Here is a 25,591-nt window from a genome sequence, read left to right as displayed (position 1 = left end):
GGTGACAAAGCACAGAGAAGATGACAGAGGAAGTCCAGAAGCCTACAACGAAGCTGACGACGGAAGACTAATCTGGGAAGGAGGGGAAACAGAGTTTTCGGGGTAGAGAAACATGGGAATGCAGGGTGGGTGGATCGATGAGCACTGCATCAGCAACCCAACGAGTGATAAGTAGATGGAGGAGGACCAGAAGCTACAGATGAAGTCAAAGCTTTGTAAGATGACGCTACTACGGTGAGATTGTGATGAGGAACGAATACCAGACTGATTAATGTGTGAGTACAAACGTGTGAGTACAAACAATGAAAACGGAGAAGGCCAGAAAATTGTCTTGCGGACGGGAAACGTTAGTTGACAGGATACCATGAGACTGTCACGAGAAGCTTACTGGGCCTTCCTCCCAACGCTTCCCTATCACAGATCAAAGCTGCCTATAAAAAGAAAGCTCTGGAAAATCATCCTGATCGTCTTCCAGCTGATTTGAAGAAACATGGTGAAGAAGAGCTTAGACAGATTACGGAAGCATACACTTGTTTGAAGGCTGCAGTACATAGTCGATTGAGGAATGCTGAGCAGTGTAGATAGAAATCAGCAAAACTCCCTGCAACAGACTAGAAGTGCATCTACTTCTATCATTCTAGCAACCACGGCTCTCTGTCGTTACAACAAGTGAGCATTGTGACTGTACTATCTCTGCGTAGGCAGAGAGAAAATGGAGATAGGGGAGACAAAGAAGGGAGATGGTTCCCTACAACCAGTCCGCGGAGATGGGAGCAATCAATAAACAGTCCTGGAAACTTCAAGAGCAACCCTGTCATCGTGCATAGGAGAAGAGGCTATGAACGTGTTTGGACTGGAGATGGCCAATACCTGTTGTTTGAGGGTCTACAAATTCGTTTTAGACATGTGGACATGAACGACATATCCCTTGATCATCAACTGAAACAAACAGCATTTACTGTTATGATTTTCTCTGTGCTACTTGAAGCATATTCATGGAACTGTTATTCTATTCTCTACAACCAGCAGTAGCAAAATCTACTCATATAATTTTTGACAGAGGACTGGAGTTGCAGAAAACAAAACCAACACAAATTTCTACACCTCTTTCTGGAATCTAAAGACATAAAATTTTTCTTTTGTGAATGACATCATGACAAGAGAAAATGAGAGATTTTGATTGATGATTATTGCTCAGAAACAGTCCAAACTTTCTATCAAGTGTTCTCTGTATCTTTTCTTGAAGCTCATCAAGAGTACCATTGAAGAATTAATATCAAAAACAATACTTTGAGACTTCAGTTCTTGTATAAACAGAGGCTACTGATTTCAGTCACATTAAAAGACGATTCTTAAAAGGATCTGAATGTATTGAAACAAACAAATGCTACACATGGATAATATATTTATCTGAACTTGTCTGCAAGGTTGTAAATGTCATACTTGGCTAATCTTTTATCCTGAAATTTATCAAGGACTTCTGAAGTTGCGACATTGCTTTCAAAACCCTTCGACAATGGGTAATCCTTTTCTGACTCCTTTTATGATCCGAGATACTTTGGCCAATCGGATTCTTGGCACTCCTGCCTCACCTTGAGTTGTGACAAATTCCCTTTCAGAGTTTCGAAAGGAAACTTGACCCTTTCCACAGTGAATGTGAGCGTCGTTGGGCTTAAGCCAATCCATTCCGAGTAGACACTCATGGATACCTAAATTCATGACTCTGAATTTGACCGAAGTCTTCTTTCCTCCCAAAAATAATTCCACCTTAGCAGTTTGCCTGGAACAAGTTACCTCACGACCATTTGCCAATTCCACAAGTAGGGTAGATGCTTCTACTGTGGCTATTCCTAATATTTTTGCACATGCTGGTGAGATAAAGGAATGTGTACTGCCACAATCAATCAAGGTTTTGAAACCTTTACCTTGATAGTCCGACGGTGTCTGAATCACCGAGAACTGGCGATTCGGCCCTTTCTTGTGTAAAGCAGCATGGACTGTTGCTCTTTCGAATTCTGCTTCCATGGTCGGATCTTCCTCTTCTTCTTCTTCACATCTTTGCCTATTGGCAATGCAGGCGATTCTTCCTCTTCCACGGGTGGTGGCTCCTTGACCACGGCCTGCTCCTTAGAAAGGCGTTTGGCGATGTCCTCTGCTAAGCTTGGGATATTGCCTCTTGAAGTGACCGGGTTCGTTGCAGTGGAAACAACGGAGGTTTCGGCCATTACTTTGAGTAGGAACAAAGTTGTTGACGTTATTTGTTCTTGCTTTCTTTCTTTGTCCCTAATTATGACCTTGAACTCTCTTCATTTGAGATCTGAATGCTCCTCTGTTCGGGTCATTATAAGACCAAATTTTGTTACCCCTTGGTCTAGCTTGCACCTCCTGAATTATAGGCGCCGCTCGAATGAGTGCATCCTAAAGATATGATGGAGGCATAGATTCGAGACAGGTATTTACTGGTGGATTTAAGCGCACACAAAATTTGGACACCTGCTGTGTCATGTCCATTTGTGGGGCATACTTTAAAAGTGAGACGAATTTAGAGTAGTATGCGTCAAGAGTGAGTCCTAACTGTTTTAGCTCGTAGAACTCGTTCATTTTCTGCATGCGATATACAGGTGGTAAGTATCTTTCCTGCATAGCTTTCTTCAGCTTCTCCCAGGTAACGGATCCCTCTGAAATCCCTTGATCCCTACACCATTGCTTCCACCAAAGTCTGGCTTCGCCGGTGAGCTTTAACTTGGCGAGCATAGCTTGATTGGCGGGTGCAGTATCGAGTGCTTCGAAGTAATCCTCCATGGATTCAATCCAAATTTCAGCATCATCCTGAACAAACCTGCCTCTCCCGTCAAACTCGGGTGGCTTAATTTTCTTGAGGAGGAACTTCTTCTCCTGGATCACAGCAATACTTGATGTAGGAGGCGAGTTTGGAACCTGTACCTGGGGTTGTGCCTGAATAAAGGTTTTCTTAACGTTATTATACGATAATCGATGTTAGCTTATCCTTAATTCAGCTATCTCGCAAACAATGTAGCTACTTAACTTCTTATCAACTCTTATGCATAGCTAGACATTGATAAAAAGAAGTCTTTATTTGTATTTACATGGACATAGCCCTTTCGAATACAACGTTCCGTGTGATGATAAGTCAGTTGTTACATTTAGTTTGGGGAGAACAACGTTGTATTGCATTTATCTACAGGAATTGAGTAATAGTAGGGTTTTGGGTCATGGATCTTTAGGAATCGATAAGTCATTGGAAGTCCAGGATACCCTTTCCGTTGGAATCCATACTTCTCATGGCGGCCCAACACTTTAATCCTGTCGGTGGGGATTACATGGATTACTTCCTCATATACATATGAGTTCATTTCAACCCTCCGACCTTGAATATGTAAAGTCGAATTTACGTGAGCTTCCACAAAAACGAACAGCTTCACGACTTTCAAGTCTTCCAACCACTTGATCCTCTTTAGGTTGGTCTGTAGATAAGCAAACCGATGGGCGGCTATATAATAGATTCCTGAAGCACCCGTCCATCTTCGTTCCATGTACAAAGGTGATGGATTATAGATCTGCTCCAGGATGTTCATCATCCCAATTCTTTGTCTATAAAGCGGAGAATGCATTGCAGTCATAAACATGACTCGAAATACCAAAAACTTGTTCCATGCTTCATAATTCTGCAAGACAGCATTGAAGGTAAGAAAATGCTTGGACAACAACAATTTCTTTACTTCATTTTATTGAGATCTCATAAAAACAATTTCGTTGTTGGTCGGCTTTGATACCAACTGTAACGTGTCCTCTTAGTATCATCCAGGACATGTCTTAGCAGTCCATCGGAAAGGATGTCTAGAAAGCTCTGCCCGACACTCCCATGGAATGTTATGGGATTTGCGATCTAGGTCTTCCCGCGCGTCTGCCACATAGCGGAAGTATCCTAGCCGTTCCCACTTAGGATCGATCGGAATTAGGGTTTTCCTAATTGGTCATTAACTAACAACAACTAGCGTCGGACCCGAGCGAACTACTTTACGCAGAAACGCCAGGTCCGAAGCGGATTCATGCTGCACTTGGTTCAAGGAGAATGGGAAACGAGAGGGATGCAAAGCTCAACCTCTCTACCATAAGACATAGTCCCATTCCGTTGCCCTAAAACAACGTAAATCAGGTAAGACATAACTCTAGGTCATCGCTTTCGTTATTCATTTTGACGATCATCTCGCTGTTCTTTGAGATTTTTGAGAAAAGGTCCCGGCTAACCGGGACCACCCAACCGTAGGACGGACCCATGGCCCATTCTCCGCACTTTCCTTGGTTTGTTTTAGTTATGTAATTATCTAACACATTAATTTGACACGTAACAATCAGCTTCTTTAATTAATCCGTTAAACACTGGTTCCTTCACATAACCTTATCACGTGACATAGAAAAACAATAGCAAACAAGTTCTTTATTAACATATCATCATTTTTATCTTTGAAATACAAGGAGTTCCGCTCGTAGGCTTGTCCATAATCCGCCTGAAGGCTATCCAGTAATCCACAGGGATCACTATTCCAAGCTTCCACCCGTAAACTAGTATGCGGGCCTCGAGATCCAATCCCGAGTCACGTTAGCCTCTTGTGCAGGACCCGGAAGGTGAGGGATTTACGGCCAGAGCCCCCCCTGGCACCCAAGAATCCTCCTGCTCCAAGTAGAGCTCAACGGAGAGACCTCTCGCGGCGGGTTCGGTCCACGTTCCTGGCGCGGTCAACAATCCCCTTGGTTAGGGTCAGGCAGGCTGTCGGGGGTAACTGAAACTGCCTCTCCCTTCAGGCCTTTAACCTGAAGTATAGGTATTAATTTAATTTGTAATTCATAAATCAAACAGTGCTCTAAAATCTCTAGCAAGCACAAAGATTTCCATTAATTGACCGTGTTGTTTGGCAAACTGCTAAGGAATTATTCTTTCCTTTCGATGTATCAGCACTCGTTCCAAGGTGTCTTGCAACTTGGCAAGATCCTTTATATTCCGGGTTAGGGCGTACCTTATTAACCCAACTTGGTCAACCCTAAAGTTCATTGGATACTTTAGTTTCCGGTTTATAACTTTCCTTATTTAGAAGGATATCCAAGAATACATCCTTTTGCAAGATAACTTGCGTAAGGATCTGCCATCCTTGTTGAGGGTATTCACCCCTTTCTCCTTATGAATCAATCACAAGACTATATGACTTCGTACTTGCTGCGCAAGTCCTGCGATGAAATAATCCGTTTTAGTTTCTTTAAGCTGACGTATGTTGGACCTAGGGTCTCTTTTTAAGAACCTCAGGGACAACCCTAGTTCTCTTACCTTTACGAATTAATTGACCCTATAATCAGGGAAGGTAGTCAAGTGCTTAAGGTATAAATGTTTCTTTGGTCTTTAAATCATTCCCAAGGCATATTTTGCAGCATGGTATTTCTAAGTTTAGATTGATTTGGTTATCTTTTGGAAGGTAATATTGAGATCACCTCGGCACGATTTGTTATCCTTGTGACAATTGATTTTTCAGTCCTAAACTTTATTGTTTTGAGGTAGGTAAATTCAATTTAATCTTCCTTTTTCCTTGCAAACGAAACTCATGCCAAATAACAATCTTTTCCTTGCTAAGATATGCAATTAGCAATGATAACTTCCTAGTAATTCGAGCGATGTAAAAAAAATCTTTCATGAATTTCATGATGATTCGTTGCAAAAAGAATAGGGTTAATGGTGCAAGATGCAATTTTTATACCTTCAGGATTTAACTGAAATATACTACTATAGTAAGTAGATAATCTTGTTCGTAATTCGTTATAATGCATGATGCTATTCGAAGGAAACTATGTTCTATACATTATCATTTGTTCAATTAAACTAAACTCCTTCATCATAAATAAACTCGAAAATATATATTATCCCTAAGAATTCATCTTTGCATGATTGAATTAAAACTGATATAAAACCAAGAAGGAAAAACCTGGTTTTGGGGTGAGATATCCACATGGATACCGGGAGATGACCCTCCCGCAGCTACTCCTTGGACTTTCTTAGGCAGCATCGCAGTTCGAACGTGAAGGCAGCTTTTACTCTTTCTTCTGGATTTCCATCGTCTCTCTTTCCAGGCAAGGAGTCGTTCAAAAGGTTGACCACGAGGAGGGATAATAAGACTTCTAAAATCTTAGCTCCTTCAGAGAGGGAAAGGGTTTATAAAGCTTTAGAGAGAAAGGGTTTATAGGATATAATTCATGGTGAAAGGTTATATGTGAGTGTGGCTTCACAAACATCTATGAAAGCCCTTGGGAGATCTTTTGGGCACTGGAGTGAAAGGACTTAGGTGTTTTTCAAACCTAGGGGGAAATTTTGAAAGATAACACAAGGGTTTATAGTATGGGGAAAAAGGCGTGTAAGTAGAGGGGAACACGGGGTTTAGAAAGGCTTATGGGTGTATTAAAAAAAAGAAATGAGGGGTAAAACACGGGGTTTCAAACACAAGATGGGACTTATGGATTTCATCATGGGGATTAAGGGTTTTTGAGGTCAAGGGAATTTGGGCTAAGGTGGCTTTCGAGGGATGCTAGGGGGGCAAAGGGTTTCTAAAGGTTAGAACCGGGAGGGGATGAAAGGATAAGGAAGGGTATAGGAAGGGGAACTTGAGGTTTTTAAAAACCTGGGGGAGGGGGGAAATTTATTGAGTGGAAGGGATATGAGGGGGTGAAAGGGGGCTTAATTAGCCCCCCCCTTAGGAAGCTTCTACAAGGAAGCTTCCTTTATCCACGTGGTAGGAGGGGGACTGCACCGCAGCTAGCGACGTGATGGTGGGCAGAGGCGGACTGCAGTAGCAGCTCTTCGGTGGCGCTAGTGGCTTCTCCCTCCACTTTTTGCAGCGGCCAATCTTCCTTATCAATCCCTCCTCCCTCTCGGTCAATGGCAGCGATAGCACGGACTTGGCTCGTTTCTCCAGCTGGTAGTGCACAACGGCTGCCTCCCTTCTCGACTCTTTCCCTCATTTATATAGGGGAGGGGATGGAATCCTCCCCCCTTGCCTGTCCGCTTGCATGGCGAGGGGCCTGAGCAAGCTCCAGCAAGGAGCTTGCTGGCCCCCTCTATCCCCCCTCGAAGATCCAGCTGGATGCGCTGCCATTAAGGTGAAATTTTTATTATTATTTAAAATTTAATATATTACACAAAGGCAGAGCAAGAAGGAGGATGGATAAAGAGAGTTTGGAAAAGAGGGAAGTTAAAGAGACACCACAATCTGTCATGCTCTAACCTCCTCAACCACTTTTTTTAAAAACCCTAATTGCACCCTTTTGAACCTTTATGAAATCAAATATTTGACCATACAAAAGCAAATGTTGAAGGCCTTATGTATTGCATGCATTTTTGGGCAAGTTACCTAAGGTTTTTATACATAGAAGATACATGCAATGGCTTTTATAGCTCCAAGCCAATCATTTACAATGCATAAATGTGTGTGATAATAGAATACATTGAACATGCGTATAGTATATAATATTGGATAGCATAAAAGATTCGTCAATGTTGAGCCACATCCTTTAATCCTTTTTGGTGTAGATATTGAAGGCTATCATTCCTTCCACACTTTAATTGGTGAGCTCCCGCGAACCAAGTATGCATAGCATTCTTCCTTTTGAAGCTTCAGGAAACACTTTCATACTTCTTTCTCTTCTATTCTTCAAACTTTGGTGGATCCTTTATCCACTTCTTCAACCACTATCTCCTAATCTATTATTTACTTCATTAACAAACATTGATAAGGAAAAACACCATGTCACTTCGTCCTTGAAAGACACCATCATTGTGAGGTAGAAATAGGGAAATTCCACCACCTCAAACACCAAAAAGGTGCGAACATGCAAATGATCTTCAATAAGTTATCCCGCTCATTCGATTTAGCTTTAAGATTTCCCACTCATGTGATTAAAAAGCTTGGCATAGTTAAAGAAAAGAAAATATCACTATGAAGGCTCAAAGTGCATTTGCATATGAACTAGTTTCTCTTCTTCTTTGAAGGTTCAAACCTTAGGATTCTTTTTGTTTCTTTTTTTTAAAAGTCCTGTTAAAAGAATAAATAGATAGACTCTCCCAAACTTAATTTATTATTGTTTTAGTTTTGAGTCTTGTGACCTATAGGAATGACTAGAAGGGTAGGAATTCATCACTAAATTGAACTTTCAAACATTTGAGTTCAACACTTTCACTTGAGGAATTTAATCAAGCACATAATATCAGTCACCTTGCCTAGGCAAATGAAAAGACAAAGATACCCATCAGCTCAACTGTCAAGATTGTGGGAGAGAAGGAAGGAGTCTCACTTGTAGCTTTCTTGCTTGCACAATGGGGGAATACACACAGAGGTGGAGGCTGAAAACAGTTTTCCTCTTCTTAGTTGTGTAAGCCAAAAGAACTCTCATACAAAGAAATAGAAGAACCCTATATATGGGTCTCAAACCAAAGACAACTAACTAAGGTGGCATACTAATTGAGCCACGAACTAGAGTAGATAAAGATAGCTGTCGTCTAGCTATTATTCATGGGCGGTGTACCAACCGCATCTGCAAAACTGACAAGTCGATGACATAAATGCACAACGGTCACCCTGACATATCACGAGTGGAGCTCGATATCTCAACATCAACATCTCACATCCATGCTCTCCCTAGTCAAAATTTTATGGAGAGAACCTTGTTACTCAACTACCCTTCATCGCTAAGAAATCAAAAAAGTTGCAGAAGTAAACTCTATTAGATTCCCAGGTAGGCATCACATACATTGAAATTCACCAGTCATACACACCCACACCATCTCCTGAAACTCTCCTCAAATCACTTCCTACTGCTAACATCCCATCCCATGTGGGTGGACTCTCATATAAATTGAATTGTTTATGTTTCTTTCATGTTAATTTTTTTGTTTTAGAAGTTCTATTTTGTGTTCCTTTTGTAATTACTGACTTTTGAATCTCCAAATTATTTTAATCAATTTATATTTGTGACTTTCTATTATTTTAAACGAATAGGTATAGATAGATAAGGTATGAAACAACCTGTTATGTATCGAGATATTGCAACTCCAAGAATTTTTGAGATAAGTATGTAGCAGCGTCTAAATCAAAATGAGAACCTAATCTGCACATACATCATACACTAACTAGTACATTGTTAAAGGGTTAGATAAATGATTATTGAAACTTCCCCTCGCACAAAATAATCTACCCGTATTCTTGCACTGTCTATTTGTTTATAACATTGCATTTCTCCACTTGATAACTATTTCCCCCATACAGAATCATCCACCTAGCTAATTCTATCACTAATGCCTAACACTAAAAGGAACACCCTAACTGTGCATGCAATGACCTACCTAGTGTTGAGATATTTGCAATCACACCTACTTTAGTCCCTTTGTATAGGACAGCTAGGCTAGGAAGATTCAGTCCATTCTAGGAAGAGAGACAAAATCCCATATGCACAGTGGATGTTAAGTGCTACCAAAGAACTCTATATAATGATGTACTTGAACTATCACTTTCATATAATGATAATGCAATAGTACTTGTCTATTGTGTCAAGTGTCCGTGTCATTGTTGTCCAGACACAAGATTGTGTTTATGAGTTGAAGTCTCAATCTTGAAACCTAATTTACTTGTGTAACAGTTGTCTACATTGTCATGTCAACATGAGGTGTGTCGTTATCTTCCATCCTCCATACCTTTCGCCTTTGCCATGCTCTAGATCCTGCATATTTGACATGGTATTAGAGCCCAGTCGGGCATGGCATAACTCCCTTCTCTGCTCTCTCAGTCCCTCTTAACCTCAGGTCAGCTCAAGTTCAGCTCATGGTTCCATTTCTCACCTCCATCTCTACTTGACCTTCCTTGGTAGCCATAGCCAGCAGCACCCTATCAACTTGAAGCTCCTGGATCTCTCTCCACAGGCTATATCTGAACCTGCTTTCTTATGGACATTTGTTCCTTGACTCCCAAGGCTTTTCTGTATCACTTAAGAGCCTGAAATTGGCCACTCCATAGCTCAACATTGTGAGTTTACACAGTTATTGCCTTGTCTAAATAGACCCTGCCAACTTTGAGGAGTTGGATCTTGCAATAAAGGGCATAACTCTCTCTATCATCTTCTAAAAACTTGTTCCCCAAATTAAGGCGAATCATCGTGGCACAACACAGCTTGATATTGGCCACTATATGCAACGACATTGCTGAAATTCGTCACTACTGTCAAGACTGCACCTGTTGACGTTCGGGCTACTGCCACCATCGCTACAGGCCGCGATCTGGACGAGGATAACAAGTCTTTGATAGGCCTTGAAAAGAGCTACATTTCCATAAAAAAAGTTTTGGAAATGATCAACCATAGCTCTTGCAATCAGCAAAAAACTAGGCCCCTGTCATGAAACCCTAAAAATCCACCATAGCCAATTTTCACTCAAGCTAAAAAATCTCATTATTTTCTCTCTCCTGCTACCTGGAGCAACACACTACCACCTTGATCTATTGTCCTAGTATCAAATCAAGGAGGGGAAGAACCTGGAAAGATCGACGACCTCGAACAAAGAAGATTCAAGCTCAACATCAACACAGACATAGTCTCCGCATAGTGTGTTTTCACACTGTCATTACTTATGTCTCTTCATACATTGTAATCTACTCTTCCACTAATAAATCTCAAATTTCTGAAGTTGATTTGCTACTGTTTCCATACTTCTAACATGGGCAAAGACTCTCCAACTGCTCGTTTCAAAGGAATCGGGTTTCACACCTGGCAGACCCGCATCAAACTCATCCTGATAAAGAAGGGCCTATGGGCCATTACCACTAGAAAAGAAAAGGAGCCTCGTGATGTAGACCTTGCTGTAACTTGGTAAAAGAACGATGATAAGGCCCAGGCCATTATCAAGCTGGAGCTAGACGACAGGTATATCGACCATGTGGATAACTGTGAGACCTCACAGGATACATGGAAGAGACTTGACACCTTGTTCGTCGCACAGTCTAAATCATCAAAGTATGGTCTCGTGATTGAGTCTTTCAGGCTTGAAATGAAGTCCATCACATCACTTGCCACACATCTAAATTACATGGAAGGACCTCTAACCCAACTTGTAGGAATCAATATTAAAATGGAAGAAGATGTTTGCATCGGTGTTCTACTTAAGAGTTCGCCTCCTGAATATAATAATGTATCAACAACCTTAATCAACATGCCAAATCTTGAACTTGTTGATATCCAGGCATCATTGTTAGAAGAGGAAAAGAAGCTAAAAACTAAGAAAGAACCAAGTACCTCTAGAGATGAGAATGCATTATATGTTGGCAACAGGTACAAAGGCAAGAAGTATCAGCTCTTCTGTGACTTCTGCAAAAGGACCGGACACACCGAGAAGTTCTGCCATGCAAGGAAGAGGTCCTAAAAGGCCTATCTAGTTGCAGTCCAAGAAGAAGAAGAAAATGGAGCAAAGGAAGAAGAAGAAGAAGACCACCAGGAGAAGGACAAACCTCATCAGTCCTTCTATTCAAATAGACTTTTTTAGTTTTGTCTTTCCTAGCCCTAATGTCTCAAAACATAAACTTGTAAAACTCCTAAGTTATCCTTGTACTATAGCCTCTATACACTTTGTCAGGCCCCTGCTACAGCCTTTGAATGTCCATCATGTTTGTGGTACCCACACTTAGCCTTTTGTGCGACAGCCTCTAGTGTTTTGCCATGTTTATGGTGTGCCCACACTTTACAGGTGTTGCTTTCACTAAAGCCTCTACACACTTTATACTTTTGGTTGTGATTGAGGAGGGGTGTTGAGATATTTGCAATCACACCTACTTTAGTCCCTTTGTATAGGACAGCTAGGCTAGGAAGATTCAATCCATTCTAGGAAGAGAGACAAAATCCCATATGTAGAGTTGATGTTAAGTGCTACCAAAGAAAACTATATAATGATGTACTTGAACTATCACTTTCATATGATGATAATGAAATAGTACTTGTCTCTTCTGTCAAGTGTCTGTGTCATTATTATCCATACACAAGATTGTGTTTATGAGTTCAAGTCTCAATCTTGAAACCTAATTCACTTATGTAACATTTGTCTACATTGTCATGTCAACATGAGGTGTGTCTTTATCTTCTATCCTCCATAGCTTCCACCTTTGCCATGCTCTAGATCTCGCATCTTTGAGAGGTATGTGGAAACTAACTAAACTAAAGTGTGCTAAAACCTTTTTTTTAAAAGTCTTGATGTTTGTTTTTTTTCAAAGAGTTTATTTAGTTTTTTTTTGTGAAATAGGATAAAAGAAACACAAAAGAAGCTAAGAAAACAAAAGATCTAAAGTAAAATCCTCACACTCTCTAAAATATTCTAACACAAATAATAAAGTCAATACAAAATTATCTACACTATCGAAGTCAAACCTATCAACTAAACTATCATATATAAGATGCTCATGAATATCCTTTAATGTAGGCACATCAGAGGTCAGAGACCCGCTATCAGATGCATCACTAAAAACCTCTATCACATCATAGAGCGGAGCTTGGGCTGTTGCATCATCATAATAGGGCATAGGTGCCACTAGTAAACATCCTAAAGAGTAGCCCTCGGTTGCATCCATATATAAATAGATATAATCTCAATAGGGACAATGAACATTGACTTAAGCATCAAGATATGATGGAGTAAGACGGTAAACAATAGCTTGATATTGGGAAAACTCTTTCAGCTCTCTACCTACCCTATACTGAGCAATGCCATGCTCAGATGAGAATACACTATCATAATCGTGGCGTTGATAAGAGTAACCAATAGCATCCTGCATGACAGTGGTACCATAATGTCGAAAGTAAGTGCAACAGTGCTAACACATGAGCTGCACATGCATATAAAGATGCCGCTAGCATAGTCTACAACTAAAGGATAGACGGTATTGCAAACAAAAAATGATCACAAAAGAAGAACCACAATAGGCCTTTTTTCTTTGTGCATATAAAAACATTTCTGTAATATACCTGCTCATAAATATTGACTTCCCGCACACTGCATAAACCTTGTGCAAGGTTATCTTCCATAATTGAAATTGCCAATAGTTAACCCGTAACCCGCACGCGTGAAAACGCGACCTCTGCATTGGCAAATCGAGCCCGAGGGTTCAAATCCCCATAATCGTAGGGAAACACTCTCTTGGGAGGGGGGTTAAGTGGATAATGTTCAATTAATTGCAAATTTTTTTGCTAATTTCCCCCAGAGAACAACTGTTGCTTATCATTTTCAGGTTGAATTGTTAAGTGCACCTTTGACTAGGCATGGAAAGACTAATCGCATGTCGCATTTTTAGACAAATCTTCATTATAATGATTCATTAGGGAAAGTCATTAACCCCCATAGGAAATAGAAGAGCGCGGAAATAATTCTAGGAATTTGGGTGTGGCCGCATGTGATTGTAAATTGGAATAGGTTAGCTCTAGTTTTTCTTGGCATGAATTTCACTAAGTTGTAGTTAGGAAAGGAGTGCATGTTGCACATTCGTCGTACGAAAAATTTCATTAATCAAGAGTTGTATCGAGTTGTATTCAGGGAAAGGTTGCATGAATTATTGAAGCATGAAATCTTAAAAGCTTAGAAGAAGAATTATGGCATGATTCTTGAATGCAAGTCCTAGTAGGATCAATGGAAGTTATGCCGCAAGTTAACATGTGTTTTGATCTTAACAAGAAAAGTTAGGGTTATTGCAAATTAAGTGGTACGTAGAAGCAATGAATTGCGTGTTTACGTGAATTGTGAGATGTTACAACTAGCTTTCTCCTTTAGATCAAGTTAACATCTCTAGGAATGGTTCGTCCTTGTCACAAGACAAGTAGATCGAATTATCTAAATCACCTAACCCGCAAGGGATTCGCATAGGATGGCTCAACCGACACGATAAATAACACGTGCTAACTCGGGTTTAGCACGTTCAGGACTCGGCCTAGTTTCGCACTTGTTGCCAAGACGAAACCCTTGAACCGAAGGTCCTACCCACATTCACGGAGTGTTGGTCAATTGGACGCTCACGCTAATAATGATCTAGGGTTTCTACCCTAAGGATCATTCGACTTGATGTTAAAACTCATTTTGAGTTTGGAATCCCTAGGACCGAACGTTGTTGGCCTAGTGCAATTAGGAGTGGGTTGGGTAAGAAGACACCCTAAACCCTATTTCTTGTCTAATCATAATTCCTTGACTAGAAAACACCGTTCAATGGGTGAATTGATCCCTTGGAATAGATGTGACACTTGTACAACAAGTTGCAACGTCACATGGTCTTGTGGTTTGATCACAAGAGAGTTTTGCCATTCCTTGGAACGAGGTTGGCAGGTTCTTGCGCAAGTTTAACTTGCAAGAGGATGAGTAGTCAACATGTTATATCACCTTTCTTGGGAAAAATTTCCAAGTTAAGGGAAGTTAGGTATTTGCTTGGGAGCAAAGGATCAATCAATAATTTGGAGCGACATGGTCGCCAGGATTTACTGTTAATAAAACCTAAGGTATTGGTTAAGTTGGGTTAACATGGTATGGCCCTAACCCAAGGACAAAAGGGTGAACAAACAAACCCTTGGGGATCTTTCCAGGTCGCAATTGATCCCACATCGAATGCTGGATGCATTCGGAGAGAAGGATTCACTCCTTAGCAGTTGGCCAAATAAACGACCATTGGAATTGATTGTGCTTGTAACAATTTAGGAGCACTCTTTGCATTGTTTGCTCAAGGAACTAAAGGATGGAAAGATATTTAAATGCTTCAGGTTGAAGGCATGAAAGGAGAGGTAGTTTCAGTTACCCCCGACTGTCTGCCTGACCCTAATCAAGGGGGTTGTTTGCCACGCCGGGAACGTGGACCCAAGCGTCTCTTCGTTGAGCGCTACTTGGAGAAGGAGGACGCTTGGGTGCCAAGGGGGCTCTGGCTGTAAATCCCTCGCCTTCTGGGCCCTGCACAAGAGGCCAATGGGATTGGATCTCGAGGCCCGCATACTAGTCTACGGACTAAATCTTGGATTAGTAATCCTTGTGGATTGCTGGATAGCCTGTGGGCGGATTATGAATTGCCTTCAGGCGGATTATGGATTCCTACGGGTTGGACTTTATGGATGTATTCCAAAGATAAATAAGATAACCTATTGTAAAGGAACTTGTTTGACACTGCTTTTCTATGTCAAGTGCTAAGATTACGTGAAGGAACCACTGTCTAACTGGCTAATTAATGGAGCTGTTTGATGCATGTCCAACTAAATGTGGTAGGTAATTAGACAACTAAAGCAACCCAGAGGAAAGTGCGGTGGATGTGGCCATGGGTCCGTCCTACGGATGGGTTGTCCCCATTGGCCAGGAACTTTTCTAAATCGAAATGGACAGCAAGGAGCTCTTCTTAAAGGAAATGAATGGTAAGGGCGCTGACCTAGAGTTTAGGATTCTAGAATCCCGATTTATGCTATTTTAGGGGAATAGAATGGAACTATGCCTTATGGGCAGAGAGGTTGAGCCTTGTATCCCTCTCGTTTCATATTCCCCTTGAACCAAGTGCAATATGGATTCGCTTCGTCCCTAGTGTTTCTGCGTAAAGTAGTTCGCTTGGGGTTTGATGCTAATTGCCGTTTAGGAAAGTGACCATTAGGGGAAACCCTGATTCAGGTTGGTCCTAAGTGGGGAACAACTAGAATACTTCTGCTACGTGGCAGACGCGGGAAGTTCTAGATTGCAAACCCCGTAACATTCCATGGGAGTGCCAGGCGGAGCTTTCTAGACTCTCTTTTCGATGGGGTGCTAAGACATGTCCTGAAAGGGAACAGGCGGACACGTTACAATTGGTATCAGACCGAACCAACGAAGGATCTCTCTTTATAAGAAAACTTAATAAGAAGAAGTAAAGAAAATGCTGTTGTTAAGAACATTTCCTTACTTTCGTTGCTGTCTTGCATGCCAGGTCATGTTTATGACCGCGATGCATTCCTCAGATTATCGACAAAGGATCGAATGATGAACATCCTAGACCATGTTTATAATCCATCACCTCTGTACGTGGAACGGAGATGGACGGGTGACTCAGGAATCTACTACATAGCTACCCATTGGTTTGCATACCTTTAAACCAACCTAAAGAGAATCAAGTGGTTGGAGGACCTGAAGATCGTGAAGATGTTCATTTTTGTTGAGGCTCACGTAAACATGACTTTACATGTCAAAGGTTGGAGGGTCGAGCTGAACTCATATGTGTACGAGGAAGTGACCCGCATAATCCCCGCCGACATGATCAAGGTGTTGGGACGCTACGAGAAGAATGGGTACCAAAGGAAAGGATACCCTAATCTTCCGATGACTTATCGATTCCTGAAGATCCATGAACTGAAACCATACTATTATCCAGTTCCCGTGGCTAAATGTAACACAACATTATTCTCCCCAAACTAATGTACCAGTTGCTCTACCATCCCAAGAAGTATTGTACTCTGAAAAGGGCTATACCCATATGAATGAAATAAGACTTCTTTTTATCAATGATTGTCTTGTCTATGAGTATTGATAAAAAGTTAAGTGGCTATATTCTTGGCTGAAAGCTGAATTGGATATGAAATATAATCATAACGATTAGCGAGTTGTTAACGTTAAGAATCCTCTACCCAGGCACAACCCTAGGTACAGATTCCCAGTCCGTCCCCTACATCAAGTACGACCATGATTCAAGAGAAGAAGTTTCTTCTCAAGCAGATCAAGCCGCTACAATTTGACGGGAAATGAAGGACTGTCCAAGCTGATGCTAAGATTTGGATAGAGTCCATGGAAGATTACTTTGAAGCGGTCGGTACTACACCCGCCAACCAAGAAATGCTCACCAAGCTGAAGCTCACCGGTGAAACCAGGCTTTGGTGGAAGTAATGGTGCAGAGATCAAGGGATCTCGGCAGGATCCGTTACCTGGGAAAAGCTGAAGAAAGCTGTGCAAGGAAGATACTTACCACTTGCGTATCGCACGTAGAAAATGAATGAGTTCTTTGAGCTAAAACAGCTGGGTTTGACTCTTGATGCATACTACTCAAAATTCGTCTCACTTCTGAAGTATGTGCCACAAATGGATATGACACAACAGGTGTCAAAATTTTGTGCCGGTTTAAACCCACCAGTGAATACTTGCCTCGAATCTATGCGCCCAACAGATCTACCAAACGCACTCATTTGAGCTACACCCATAATTCAGGAAGTACAAGCCAAGCCAAGAAGAAACAAGACTTGGTCTTATAGTGATCAGAACAGAGGAGCATATAGGCCCAAAGCGAAGAGAGTTCAAGGTCAAAATCGGGGACAAAGAAAGAAAGCAAGGACCAACAATGTCAATAACTTTGTCCCTACCCAAGGTAATGGCCACAATCTCTGTTGTTTCCACTACAACGAGCTCGGTCAGTTCAAAAGGCAATGTCCCAAGCTTGGCGGAGGACAATGTCAAGCTCCTTTCCAAGAACCGCCCGTGTCCAAGGGGCCACCACCCAAGGCAGAGGAAGAACTGCATGTGTTGCCAACAGGGAATTGTGCGAAGAAGAAGACCCGAACATGGAAGCAGAGTTTGAGAGGGCAACAATCCATGCCACCCTTCACAAGAAAGGCCCAAATTGCCAATTTTCAGTGATTCAGATACCATCAGACTATCAAGGTAAAGCTTTCAAAACCTTGATTGATTGTGGTAGTACGCATTCCTTTATCTCACTAGCTTGTGCAAGAAGATTAGGAGTAGCCACAGTAGAAGCACCTACCTTGCTTGTGGAATTAGCAAATATGGTCGTGAGGTCACTTGTACCAGGAAAACTACTAAGGTAGATTTCTTTCTGGGAGGAAAGTTGACTTTGGTCAGATTCAGGGTCATGAACCTAGGTATCCATGAGTGTCTTCTCGGGATGGATTGGCTTAAACCTAATGACGCCCACATTCATTGTGGAAAGGGACAAGTTTCCTTTCGAAACTCTGAAGGGGAATTGGTCACAACTCAAGGAGAGGCTAGAAAGCCGAAAATTTAATTGGCTAAAGCATCTCGGATTATAAAGGGAGTTAGAAAGGGACTACCTGTCTACTTGATTAAGCTTAATAAGCTAGATCAAAAGCAGGAGTCTAGTGAAGGACCTTCATGGATAAAGGAGTACGCGGACATATTTCCTGAAGAGCTAACAGAACTTCCACCTCAAAGGGAAGTGGACCATGAGATCAAGCTAGTGCTGGGAGCTGCGCCAATTGCAAAGAGGCCTTATAGGATGTCCATCCCGGAAGCAATTGAGCTGAAGCAGCAACTCAAGCAACTGTTAGATTAGGGCTACATATGTCCCAACAGTTCACCATGGGGAGCTCCAGTGCTATTCGAGAAGAAGAAAGATGGAACGATTCAACTATGTATTGATTACAGGGGGTTGAATCAATCAACGATTAAGAATAAGTACCCTATTCCTAGAATAGACGAACTTCTTGACCGTCTTCAAGGTGCAAAGATCTTCTCCAAGATTGATCTCAGGTTTGGATACTATCAGATAAGGATCAAGGAAGAAGATATCCCAAAGACGGCATTCAACACGAGATATGGACACATTGAGTTCCTAATCATGTCATTCGGGTTGACGAATGCTTCTGCCACCTTCAACAGCTTAATGCAGAATATCTTTAGGCCATATCTTGATAACTTTGTACTCGTTTTCTTCAATGACACCTTAGTCTATTCTAAACAGGAAGAAGACCATGAACCCCAGCTTCGGATTGTCCTTGAGACAATGAGGGCACACAAGCTTTATATTAAGATGAAGAAGTGTGCATTCTTCAAACGTCAAATTGAATATCTGGGATTCATCGTGTCAGTGGAAGGAATCTCAGTGGATCCAGCCAAAGTTAGAGATGTTTTAGAATGGCCAATACCAACAATTGTCAAAGAAATACACAGTTTTCTGGGATTGACAAGATGGTATAGGGTCTTTATCAAAGACTATGCTTTGATTGCAGCACCTCTGACGGATCTACTCAAGAAGTAAACATCCATTGCATGGTCAACTGCCGAACAATCTAGCTTTGATAGATTAAAGCAAAGCTTGGTATTAGCACCTATCCTGAAACTTCTGGATCTCAGTAAGGAGTTTGAAGTAGTAACTGATGCTAGCATGCTTGCCTTAGGATGTGTGCTTATGCTACCCATGATCTAGAACTGTTAGTTGTCATCCATGTTCTCAAGCTTTGGAGACACTACCTGTTGGGTAACAAGTTTACCCTAGTAACGGATCATAAAAGTCTCAAGTGGATCTTTACCCAGAACGAGCTCAACATGAGGCAACGTCGGTGGATTGAAGTGCTGGAGATCTCTAGCCACAAAGGTATCCATGCCAAACAACCCGATACTTGAGCTAGCTAGAGAAGAAGCATGCCATGATCCAACCTATCAAAAGATGCTAAGGGAGATCCCTATCAAGGATCAGGACCAAATGCTACAGACTAAGTATCATGAATTCTCTATCAGTAGTGGATTTGTCTACTATAGAACGAGATTATGTATACCGGCAAGCTAGTCACTCAAGCAGAAGATACTGTGGGAAGCTCATGATTCCCCTTTCTCAGGACATCCTGGCTATGCCAAGACCCTCAATACAGTCAGGAAGAGCTACTATTGGGAGAGGCTTAAAGGTGATGTTTTCAAATATGTCACCGAGTGTTTGTCTTGTCAACGTATTAAGGTCGAACATGTCAAAATGCCAGGAAAGTTGCAACCACGTGATATTCCCCAAATGAAATGGGAATTCATCAGTATGGACTTTGTTGTTGGCCTACCCCAAGTTTAGGGAGGATACAACTCCATTATGGTTGTGGTTGATATGCTTACTAAGTTTTCTTACCTTATTCCTGTTAAGACAAACTATAAAGCCTCAGACATTGCAAGGTTGTTCATCAAGGAGATATTCAATCTACATGGGTTGCCCAGAAGAATCATTAGTGATCGTGATTCCCTCTTCACATCACACTTTTGGAGAGCTATCTTTGAAGACATTGGGACTCAACGCTGTTTTAGTACAGTCTACCATCCCCAAACTGATGGTCAAACGGAGCGAGTCAACCAAGTCATCGAGGATATGCTAAGGGCACACTGTTGCCGTGAACCAAAAAGGTGGATTCAATACTTGCCTTTGGTTGAGGTTGCCTACAATGCTTCTTACCAACAAAGCATTTTGATGACCCCTTTTCAAGCATTGTATGGGCATGACTATCGAAGTCCTTTAAACTTCTCAGATCCGACCTTTAGGGTTGAAGCTTCAAGGCAGATGCTAGAATATATGGATGACCAAATGAAGTCAATAAGACAGGACATCCAAGCCGCCAAGGATAGACAGAAGGCATACACAGATTTGAAATGTCAAGATAGAACCTTCGAGGAAGGAGACATGGTCTTCATTCGCGTACGCCCAAAGAAGAGTTCCCTATCCTTAGGAAATTGCAAGAAGCTAAGTCCAAGGTATTGTGGACCATACAAGATCCTCAAGTGCCTAGGAGCCAATGCTTATAGACTACAACTCCCTAAGAACCTAAAGGTTCATAATGTATTCCACATCAGCCTACTGAAAAAGTATGTACCTAACCCTAGCCACGTACTTGATGACCAACAAGTTGTAATGCCTAGCCAAGGAGTCCTTGAGCTACGGCTTGACAGGATCTTAGATGTTAGGGAGAGACAACTGAGATCCAGAACCTTGAGAGCATGCCTCGTCCAATGGAAAGATTATCTCGAGGAGGATGCCACTTGGATGGATGAAAGCACTCTCAACCAACCATACCCCCAGTTCTTCTCGAGATGAGGACATCTCGATTCCTCCAAGGGGGAGAGAATGTAATATTCCTACTCGTAAATATTGACTTCCCGCACACTGCGTAAACGCTGCGCAAGGTTATCTTCTGTAATTGAAATTGCTGGCAGTTAACTCGTAACCCGCACGTGTGAAAACCGGACCTCTGCATTGGCAAATCGAGCCCCGGGGTTCAAATCCGCATAATCGCTGGGAAACACCCTCTTGGGAGGGGGGTTAAGTGGATAATGTTCAATTAATTGCAAATTTTTTTGCTAATTTCCCCCAAGCGATGCATGGCTGGAGGGAAGGGGATGGGCTAGGTGGGAGAGGTGGGTTACAAGAGGGAATCGTGGGCTACATGCATAGCCCACGTTGTGGAGGTCTCGTCTCCCCCCTTGGCCTATAAAAGCCCCCCTTAGTGGGTGGAAAAGAAGGAGGGTAGAGGCTGCATGGAGAGAGAAGGGGTTGCTGTCAATGCCGGAGAGAACGAGGCTGCTAGCTATAATTGCCAATCCAGTCTGCCAGCTCCACCGTGCATGCTGCCATTAATCGTCGCCATTCCGCCTACAGCCACCAACTGCTGGGTTGTAGCCGTCAAAATTTGCCTTACGGCAGAGGACAAGGGACTCCTTCTTGTGCTGCAATGTACATTCCCTGCTACCGCCATCGCTGTGTGCTGACGTTGGGCTCCACGTCGCCGCCCTCAAGCCAACTCCCGTTCGTCATCATCTATCCACTTCATTATTACCCCCTCCCTCTTCCACGTCGGATCAGTCCTTAACAAGAAGCTTCTTAGAAGCTTCTTTTAAGAAGCTTCTAAGGGGGCTTCCTTAAACCCCATTCCTACAAGGCCCCCATGAGTCCATTCCTTGCAACCGCGGGCTTTTAAGGGAACCCATTTTTGGTGGAAGAATTCCTGTGCACCGGGGGGGGGGAAAGTCCCAGCTTCCTCAAGTCCTATTTCCGCGTTGTCATTGCGTTAAGGGTTGAAGGTCTACCACCGGGGCTTAGAGCAGAAGAAGAGTATGGGATTCAAGGTTTGGAGAAGGGAAAAAGAATGGAGTTTGACAAGATTCGGATTTTAAAAATAACTTAGATGAGGAAGAAGATTTCAAGATTTTTCTATGTATTTAGCATACATGAATGGAATGAATGTCTCTATCTTGATTACATCAAATGCATTTGGAAAAGTAAGCCATTACATAAAGGATACTCTCAGATTTTTAATCCAAATGCATATACCAAATGCAAGCTCAAATGGCTTTTATCTCATGTATATAGACGGATTACAACTCCAAGAAACAAGTATTTTGATGGTAGACTCAAGTACATTCAAGTCATGGAACAATAGTACATGAAATACATTGATGGAGCATAAATTTAACTTCAGGCCTGTTTTAAAACAGAAATTTCCAGCCCATAATTAAGCTCAAAAAGTGTACATAAACTCAAGAATAAGCTCCTCTAATCGTTAATGGGTAAAGCCTTGATATTAAGAGGTCATTTTCTTCTATTACAACCACATGAATCACTTGTTTGCTCATCAAAATGGACAAGAACAGTGGCCTGCCCTGTTTATGACTGGTTTTGTCAGCCCATAACAGCCCATACACCTTCAAAATCCTTCCCTTTTGCTTGCCCCAAAGTCACTCAAGTACTTGGGTACTTGGGTACAAGTCGAGCTTCATTGGACCATAAATAAGGTAAATAAAATGAGAGGAGACGTACATAAGAGCAGGTTGAATACTTTTCTCTCAGATTTTTCCCTTTTATAGACTGTCATACCATGCATTTTCATCAGACCAAATAGACGGGTAAGAGGAGCTCTCACCTTTCTTATTTGTATCTTCATCTTCAGCTCTAGTTTATCTTCAGTTTGCATGCTCCAAAGCATGCACCATAGCTCCTAGTTTTCTCCAGATGCTGCAGGTTGTCCAGGCCCGCATTTTGCGCCAAAAAATGCGGGCTGCATCCTGCTCAGCTCCATTTTACTTTTTGACCTACTTAGGTCACTTACAGGTCACTTTGGTTCGTTACTTCAGGTCCCCTATGAACCTAGTGGACTTTTGGCTTTTTTCATGATTCCTAACCATATTTTCCACTTGAATCAATGTGATTTATCCTGCTGACTTTCAATTACTTCCAACTGACCAAGTTGTAGGTTCCCATAGACTTATTTTTTAAATCAATATACATGGTACAATTGAAAATTGTATGCTAAATACAAAAGAACTTATGTAACTAAGTTGGTTGTTGGGTAACAATGACTGGATTATGTATGCAAATTCCTCATATAAATCCTAGTGAAGTTCTTCTGTGTTCATAAGAATCCCATGATTTATATTATGAACAATAAACTCTTTGACATTCACCCCTTCCTAACCTGCACATCCTCCGGCATGTGCCATTTCACAAGATTACAGGTTTAAGGAAGGTCTTCTTCTGATATATCTTCATCCTCATCCTCTAAGTCTTTTTCTTCCTGCTTGTCTTCAAGTAGTTGGCTCATATCCAAGTCATCAAGCTCATAAGTTGAAGATTCTCTTCGTTTGATGATGCCAGGAGGCATATTTCACGGTGGATTTCGTGCCACGGTGGATTCCGTGAGGTTTTACAGTGGATTCCATAAACTTTGTTGACCGGGGCTCATACACAAAGTGGATTCTTTATGTGAGAAGTTGATGCGGATTCATATCCTTTTCGGGCGTTTCATTAATTTAGTGTGTACATGGGTGATTCCATAGCGGGTGATTCTGTAAAATACATATTAAATTAATAAATGTTTATGAGTTTAGAGTGTGCACTCATGATACATTAAGGTTAGGATTAATTTCTAACCAGTTGATTTATTTATGTAGTTGAAGACTACTAGGTATTCACTTTTGTCAGTTTAATTGTATTATTTTACAGCTAACGATTGTGAATGCTTCAGTTGATGTGTAGAGATAGCAGCAGTGGTGGAGGAAAGCATTGGAGGATAGCGTGTATTCGAGTTATCACTTATATTTTGATGGGCGCATACCTTAGGCATGGCACCTATATTTTGTCGCGCCTATTTATTGAGGCGTTGGATATTTATTTATTATTTTGTATGCACATGGGCGCACGATTATGATATTTGTATTTGGACATTGTATTGGGTATGCCTGACTCTTTGGGCGCCCGCCCATTAGCTTTATTTCTATTTTGTGCTAAAGCAAACTCAAAAGCCAAAAGCGTGCTATTTTGTAATTTGGGCTATTATTTAAGCTTGAAGATGAATAATACATAAAATACATGCTTTGTGGAGCGCTCACACAAGGCATGGGGGGAGATTGCACCCAATTGGTCTCTTGTTCATGTCGTGCATGTTTTCTACATTAAGTTTTGTGCAAAAAGTAGAGTTCTTTTGTTCTTGGGGACCTTCGAGCGTTCACTACATGAGCATACAACATCCGATCTGCGCACCAGTGGTATCAGAGCGAAGCTGAGATTGAGAGCTTCCAATCGCTATCCATCTTGTGCGAAGGCGGAGCTCCTGGAACGATCGAGCTCTACGGTTAGTCTCATCGCAAACGGTCGATACGGGTGGATTCTTGGCAGTCAAGAATCTCTGTTTATAGCCTCTGATCGCGAAGGATCGGCCTGTAACGGCGGAGGGCCATGTCAACATCTCTTCGTTCAAGTCGTTTTTCTCAGACAAAAGAGATAAGTTTCATATCTTCTATTAAGCTTAAAAGCTTCAAAGCTAAGCTTTTTAAAAGATTAGCTCCATAATCTTTCAAATCGGCAGCGGCAGGGCAGTTGCATCCCGTAAATTTCGACGTCACAAAACGGCCCCCTCTAAAATTCGTCGTTTTCAGTTAGACTAAGCTTAAAGCTTAGTCAAGAAAGTCTTAAGTCACAATAAACTTCAAGTTGGTCAAGTTTCATAAGTTTTGCAACTCTGCAAGTCCAACAAGTTACCAGAAGTCAGACCTGACTTGTGCCAAAAACTCCCATAAGGACTGTTCCTGCGCAGAAGCACTGAACTGCAAAGTTGTTCCCTGGAAGACTTTGTTCGCATACACAGACTTGTTGAACCAGTTTCAGCACACGTAGAAGGTCATATGCAGATTTTACGAAGATTTCAAAACCTCGCAATTGCCAAAGTCGAAGACCGTGAAAGCCAAACAAAAATCTATAAGCCTTGTACACCTGACTTTGAGCTACGCTCATCCCGCTAATTGGATTTTGAGAGTGTGAGGTCTTTTGAATTTTTACAGGATGACGGAACAAAATATGGATGATTTAATGGCTGAAGGTGATCTTCCTGAACCTACAGTGGAACAAAAGTTGGATTTAATTATGATGCAGTTGGACAAAGAACGAAGAGCTCGGCAAGCCTTGCAAGTTCAAATAGTCAATTTACAAAGATCCACTACCGACAAAGAGGGACCACAATCCGAGGATCTTATCCAACTAACCATCAATGCGACTCTTGAAGCTCAATCCATCCGCAAAGAAACAAAGATAAGTAAAAGAAATTTCAAATTCTGTACTTTCAATGGCACTCGAGATGGAAAAACTGTTCTTGCATTCATCAGTCAGTTTGATGATTACTTTCATGAAGAGACAAACGCTGAAAAAGATAAAATCAAGTGTGTGACTAATCATTTAGTAGATAGAGCATCTCTTTGGTGGACCGTGGTTCGTAAGAGCATAGATTGTCCCACTACCTGGGAGATTTTCAAGAAGAAGTTTAT

This window comes from Lygodium microphyllum, chromosome 27, assembly GCF_053477565.2.
Source record: "Lygodium microphyllum isolate KBCC chromosome 27, Lygodium_microphyllum_v1.1.10, whole genome shotgun sequence".
In the NCBI taxonomy this organism is placed as follows: Eukaryota; Viridiplantae; Streptophyta; class Polypodiopsida; order Schizaeales; family Lygodiaceae; genus Lygodium; species Lygodium microphyllum.
Note: the sequence above shows the minus strand (reverse complement) of the source record.